At 33.6% G+C, this 7,371-nt stretch overlaps 1 long non-coding RNA gene across 1 annotated transcript; it reads right to left on the bottom strand.

The window, feature by feature from the left end:
* Positions 1–793: 793 nt before the first annotated feature.
* LOC127879066 (uncharacterized) lies at positions 794–2,605 on the bottom strand. Its single transcript, XR_008048903.1, has 3 exons — positions 2,532–2,605; positions 2,272–2,326; positions 794–2,150 (listed from the first exon to the last, which is right to left on the bottom strand). It is a non-coding gene; the product is annotated as an uncharacterized LOC127879066 (long non-coding RNA).
* Positions 2,606–7,371: the final 4,766 nt, after the last annotated feature.

The following is a 7,371-nucleotide window of genomic DNA, read 5'->3' as shown; positions in this document are numbered from 1 at the left end:
TCTTTAATAATCTATATTTGTGTAACAATCCACTATGAACTCTGACTATGAGTTTCAAATCATTATTTTCAATCGACACAAACACGCGCACGATAATTAAAGCTCAAGTAGGTAAAATCTTACACGATAACTTGAAGCGAAACTATGATGCACATTTAAAGATTAAATATTTATTAAGTATATCCTGTTTGTATGCGGAATGAACATGTGGACTTCTTCTTTATCCTATATGACAATTGGATATAGCATATATAGTGAGTATAATGTTTCATTCTAATAAATCAGATAAGCATATATAGTGAGTATAATGTTTCATTCTAATAAATCAGATTAGCATATATAGTGAGTATAATGTTTCATTCTAATGAATCAGATCTTTCACCTGAGAAAGAAGTCTCAATTTAGCTTCAAAAGCAAATGTTATAATTATAATGATTCAAAAACGACTTATATTGTCAACTTAAATTGCCATATATCGTTGTTTAAAACCATATGCTACATGTTTACTTTAAAAGCATTCTATGATGACGATCTAACACTTCTGGACCATGTGCGAGTGGGACCATGTGCGCGTGTTGTTTCATTACAAATGTATACAATAACATTAAATCATGCATTTTATCTAATGGCACATTTTCTATATTTTTTCCCTAGCAACACAGGGGTCAGACAGGGCGAAATCTGTCGTCTATACTATTCTCTTTATTTCTTAACGATCTACACAACTACTGAGAACAAAATAGCACTGTAAAAGGCACAAAAATGCTCAAAATTTGATGAAAACGGCCAGCTTTTATACTTTTTAAAACTTTTCATCTTTTTATATGCGGATGACACAGTTATAATGTCAGAGTCCGAAAAAGACCTACAAAAAGCTCTTGACACATACGAAAAATATTGCACAGATTGGTTAACTGTAAACATTGAAAAATCAAAAATACTAGTGACGAGTCTGTTCGCTATAGGCAGGCCCAAGGAATACCATTTTACTCTTCATAATCAAGCTATCAACATCGTCAGTAAATACAAATATCTGAGCATAATATTCAGTAGGAGCGGCTCCTTCTCAAAATGCAAAGGTCACATTGCCAACCAAGCCACTAGGGCTATGTACAGCCTAATACGAAATTGTAATCGGCTCCAACTCCCAATAGATCTACAAATAGACCTCTTTAACAAAACAATAAAACCAATTATCCTTTATGGTGCAGAAATATGGGGTTATGGCAACTTAGACATAAATGCACGGGTATATTTGAAATGTATTAAGCATATCCTTAAAATGAAACGCAGTACAGCAAATTACCTTATCTATGGAGAAACTGGACCTATCCCGTAAAAACAAGACATACAAGAAAAGACCGCAGTATTCTGGGCAAAACTGATAGCTAATAATGCCATAGAACAAGAAAATCTATCCACAACAATTTATATGTCAATGTTTAATACATGCAAACATCTTGACGATCAGATACTTACACGCCTTTATCTCTGGTTTTTCAATGTCAAATCAATTTTAATAACATGTGGAATTATGCATGTGTGGAGCTCACAAAGTTATCATAGCATTGACTGGATTAAAATACTTGTTAAGCAAAAACTTAAAGACCTGTTTATAAATGAATGGTTATCATCAATTGAAAACTGTAGTCATAGTACTTTATATAAACTGATTAAACGAAACTTCAGCTTTGAATCATATTTAGCAAACACACCACATGCATTTCTAAAATTTGTAAAATTAGAATCAGGACAAGAAACCACAGGCTACCGATTGAAGAAATTGGAACAGCACAGCGATAGATTTAAGCACCTGTACAAACTGTAATAAAATTGGGGATAAGTTCCATGACTTATTATAATGCAAACAATTTAATGCCGATCGAAAAAAGCTTCTTAAACCTTACTTTTATAAACGACCAAATACATTAAAAATCTACCAAGCTATAAGACACAAAAAATAAAAACGTCACAACAAAATTACACCAACTCATACAAACAATTCTAACAACGACACAAGTTTAACTCTCTCATAGTCTGGTTTCATATAAAAACTCCACTGATCCCTAATGTCCTCATGCTCCTCCACCGTCATATGCTATCTCCACCCTAACGCACATATACATAGTTAATCTTTTGACACACGACAACTGAAAACAGAAATTGAAAAACACCTTTAGGTTTTACCAATATCACTCTGACACCATAAAACTTACTAAATAATCAGATATATAAAACAGACTCTCAAATACAGCACTACTAAACACTAACCTTGGGTATGATCATCCATACGCGACGAACAGGAGCAAGCACCATCAAGCATCTCCTGAAAGCACGAAATAAATAAAAACAAACAAAATCGATTAAATCATAAATGGAAATCATGCATGACCCAAATCAGAAGAAAATTACATCAATGTTAATGCAAAAGAAATGCTTCCACTTATTGCACAAAACAAGCCGATATTATGGCAGACAGAAATTCATATAATCTTACAAAATCCACGCAAATGAAAACGCTACACACTTACCCGATAAGATCCCGTTATATTTATTAATCCTCTTTACGTACATCCCAAATACCAAACACCAAGCCGCATGCTATTTTTAGAGCTGATTGATTGATAGTTTCATTTTATGCCTAAACCGGTAAAGACTTAAAGGCTACACTTCACTAAATGATAGCAGCGGAAAACTGTAGTAATGACTCACCGAAGATTCCTTAGCAGAATTACATTAACGACCTCCATGTTAGTCGAATTCCAAATGATATTTCGATCTATAATATGTTATGTATTTATAAAATAAGAAAAATATTTACTAAGAAACTATATCATATGTAATGTAATTTATCTTTTTATTTCATTATTCCCCGCCTCGTTTAAACATCGTACTTTATTGCTCATTTTGAAAATGATTATTCGTTCTACCTTTTAACTGTATTGGCACTACTTGAAATATGTTATCTGTATTGTATATTCAAGAAAGAACATGTAATTAGAGGCTACTTAAAATATGTTATCTAAAATGTGTGTATGAAATCAAGAAAGAATATGTAATAAGAACCATACCATATGTAATGTAATCCATCATTTTTGTATAATATTGCACGCCTCGTCTATACATTTATGTACTTTTTTGCTCGTGTATTCATGTCAAACATGAATTGAGTTGAAATAAAAGGTTTTTAACTTGACTTGTTTCCTTTGAGGGACAAGCAAACAGGTATGCACATATTGGTGATGGTTGGTTGTTACAACCCTATATCGGTAATACACGTTCAGTAGGCAAGACTCATTGTTTCACCTGTTTGAATTGTATTCGTACATACTTTTTTAATATATAACACTCTTTGGTTAATTTTCACTGTGACAAATAATAAACAAGTCCCAATAAAGGCGAAAACACATAAGCATGTTATGTTTCAGTATGTTTTCATAAACACTACTCGTGTTTCTCTCGATAATACCATCCCACGATGACTATGAAAGTGTATCCTCAATGTCGAGCGGTTTTCAATTTCGAAATGCATTTAATATAGAGAACTCAAATATGTATCATCATTTATTCTATTTACCGTAAGACTTCGAATAATGTAAACAGTATTAACCCATAGATGATTTCTTCATGCCCGATATTGGCTGATTTATTGATTAAATAGCATCTTGAATTACCATTCATTTATTTGTGAACAGGTATTAAGAAGAGCGAAAAACTATTTATCGGAGTCAATCTTTAGGTGATAAGATTAATAAATTATTACATTCTATAATGAATAAGCATCCAAGTGGAATTTAAATTCCCATGACCATTGAAATGTGTGTTCATTAACATGTTGATTGATTATCATTTATCAAATTGTTTGTCGTTTTAATTTTGAAAATCGTTTCGTCTATGGATGGTCTGAGGTTTATGGTTTTACAGCAAAAACTTATTAAAAATATGCATTAAGCAGAGATATTTGGCTGTGTATCTCTGCTATTGATATGGTATTCCATTACAGTGATATTTCAATGAAAACTAACTGTGTAACTATTACTAATTATAAAGCTGGCTGTGTTGTGTTGTGTATTTTATTGGTGTATCTTTCATGATTCCATGTTAATAACATGTGATTGCATCAATTACAGGAGCAAATCAGCAGAAACGGTTGTAGTAATAATATGCTCAATTCCAAGAAAATATCATTGTAACACATGGAAAAAGACATAAAAGTATCATCACATCATTCCATGACACTTTTGTGGACTCGTTTTGAACGTAATGCTTAACATATATCAATACAATGGGGAATTGTTTGAGTCATATGGAATGTTTGTTACATATGTATTTACCAATAAAATGTCCTTCATTGAATCAGAAAATTTTTAATTAATGTACTAAACAATTTCCATTACGGAGCGCATACATATTATGACATAATAAAACATATAACAACATACTAAATTCTAAGCACAGTGCAATAATACTAGAATGTTGGTTAACTTAATTCCTTAATACAGATTCTTATGTCTGACAATAAAGTGTATTGCTTTGTTCAGTGACTTATTCACTTTTTATCGCAAACATATGTGTGCTTATATGCGAGCATGCAAATGTGTGTTTTTACTGGTTAATATCATTTTTCTGCGACAGACTGAATTCATTTCGACATATTAGTGCCTCTTACACCATTTACACATTACACGTGTTAAATTTTAATTCGGTTTAAAACATCCTGACTCATAAGCATTAGAAATGACTGAACATGAGCTGATTGTTGTTGTTTTTTTATCCCAGATTCCAGTAAATAATTGCACCTACTTTTTCTAAGATACTTTTTGCTGACTTGTCGAATTTAAACCACGGCTAGTTGTATACTTTACAAAGGCTGCAGAAGGGCTCCATTGGCAAACAGTAAGTGGTAAAGTGGATTGCATAAAACGCTGTTCTTTTATCGGCAAATAATACATCGGGGAAACGCAATATAATATGCCAAATCAGATAAGCGCGCGCGTATCGAGGAAAAATAAATTGTATCAAACCGCAAGTCAACCATTGTTGGCTGCTGGACTGTTGCCGATGCATTAATGCAGATATGATATTTGCGTAGTGGATAGGAAATGTCATGTTAGTGTGTATTTAAACAATTTCAATGTTATATCAATACATCCGATTTGTGAATATCACGTTATAAACAAATCGTTATGATTTAATACAAACTATTGTAATATTTGTATTGTATCGAGTCATATGTTATAAATGTATGTATAATACTATTCATTCAAAGTTATCTAATTTTCGTTTCATATTAAAAAAAACGGAAACGATGTCGATTCGATATTGCTGAATCTTAAATGTTCTATTTAAAATCATAATACATGTATTTCATTGTCATTAAAATCATAGACGGCTGTGTCTAGTTTTGTACAGAAGGCATCATAATATTCATTTACCCGTTTGGACTGGGCCTCTGTTTTATCGAGCGCTATGATTTATATCTCCGAGCACAATAGACATGGACCAGATTTTTCGATCGACGGTTTGATGACGGAAACAGACACCGTATGACAGTAGGAAGTTACGGGCAGAATGTGAAACCGCGTGATATGTTCTCGTGGTAACACAACATGTGGTATTTTTACTCTAAGTTTGTTGGAATACTCTTGAATGATGAAACCCTGTAATAAGATGTAAAAACAATTGCTAAGTTACGTTACACAAGCCACATGGCGCATTTTATTTTTTAGCTGCATGTACAGCACTTGACGATTTATATTATTTCTTAAAACGGATTATGCAATAAGTAAAGGCAGGAAGTGCGATCGCATCTGCGAATTTTACTATAGAAAGGCGATTGTTCACAAAAGGTTGTTGTACTTTGTTTTATTCACTCATGTTTTATTGTTTTGGAATCATCACTCATTCGGTATTCATAGGAATATTTATTCTATCACTGCAAACAGTTGTATGGGTTTAATATTTAGAGTATAATACACAGGTGAGCCGGGCCGGGCAATGATAATCGGCCCGCAGAGAGCATAACGGCCCGAGGGCTTTATCCCGATTGCCGTTTACGACCTGGGGACGATTCTCACTGCCCGGCACGGGGTACCCGTGTATTAACGTCTATAACATATCTTTCTTTCCAATTTTATTCTCACTGCGGGCCGATTAGCACTGCCCGGCCCGGCTCAGCCGTGTATTATCCTCTAATTATATAAATAAAAACCACACATTAAATTGATACGCTAGCATCAGTTAAATCTTATTTATACGCAATATTGCTTTGCCGAAGCATACCGTGAATAATGGTTGTACAATTTAGGAATATTTACTCTTACACGTGAACGCTTAGTTCAATACGGTTCGTTGCTTAAGCGACGTAACTTAATTTTCGCATTCTTTTTTTTTCTTTTTTATAACTTTCGCTTCTGTATATATGTAGTAGCTTTCATGTTATAGATTATAAGCATACATGTATACATTAATTTTGTTATATCTGTCGTTACAAATTAACCACTGGTTCACGAAAAGACCATAATAACATATTACATGAAAATTGCATTCAATGTATTCACGATTTGATCCTCTAATGGATCCGAAAGTGATTTTGTTAATGTCAAACCTCTTGATTTACATTACGCGAGGCGATGTTTAATGTCAATACTTGTGAATTGAATTTCTAATTGAAATGTGGCTGTACAAATATTAACGTCTATTCATCCATTGAGCTGCCACTTAAAAAAATGAATAGATCACTGATCATAGATGGCTAATGGCCATATTCCACTACGAAAACAAGCCCACGATTCGCTACGATTTCTCACATTTATTGAATCGGGAAGACTCGTGACAGTCTGCGATTCAGTTACGACAGTGATACGGTTGAGTTACGACGAATCGTGGGGTTCGGTTTAAGTCTTGCGAATAGGGTCGCGACTTCACTTCGATGTGTAAGAATCTACTGCGACTGTACTACGAACGATGCAGATCGGTCACGACTAAGCTAGGACCTCACCGAACGCACCCATGAATTCGGCGCCAATATTTACTGATATTGATTCTAACACGGCACGCGACTTGTTTTCTATAGACAAAGAAGGAAAAAAAGTTTGGGTTATTCTGCAATAAATTATTGGCGGAGCTTAATGTTTCGAAAATAGTTCCCAATAAATAAAGAAAATATTGCAGTAAAATGCACGTGCTTAAATCCCGCTCTTAAAGAAATGTAAAACATGTAGCACGTATTTGAATGTAATGAAACAACAAATTGTATATTTGGTGATAAGTGGCATGACCACGCCTGCTAAGAATGTGTTTGTAAAGAAACATTTATAGCATTGTCAGCTTTTCAGAAGAATTAACTCATGTGACGTCATTTAGTTTCTA

Source organism: Dreissena polymorpha, chromosome 4 (assembly GCF_020536995.1).
Source record: "Dreissena polymorpha isolate Duluth1 chromosome 4, UMN_Dpol_1.0, whole genome shotgun sequence".
NCBI lineage: Eukaryota > Metazoa > Mollusca > Bivalvia > Myida > Dreissenidae > Dreissena > Dreissena polymorpha.
The sequence above is the reverse complement of the archived record's forward strand: the minus strand, read 5'-3'. Positions and strand labels throughout refer to the sequence as shown.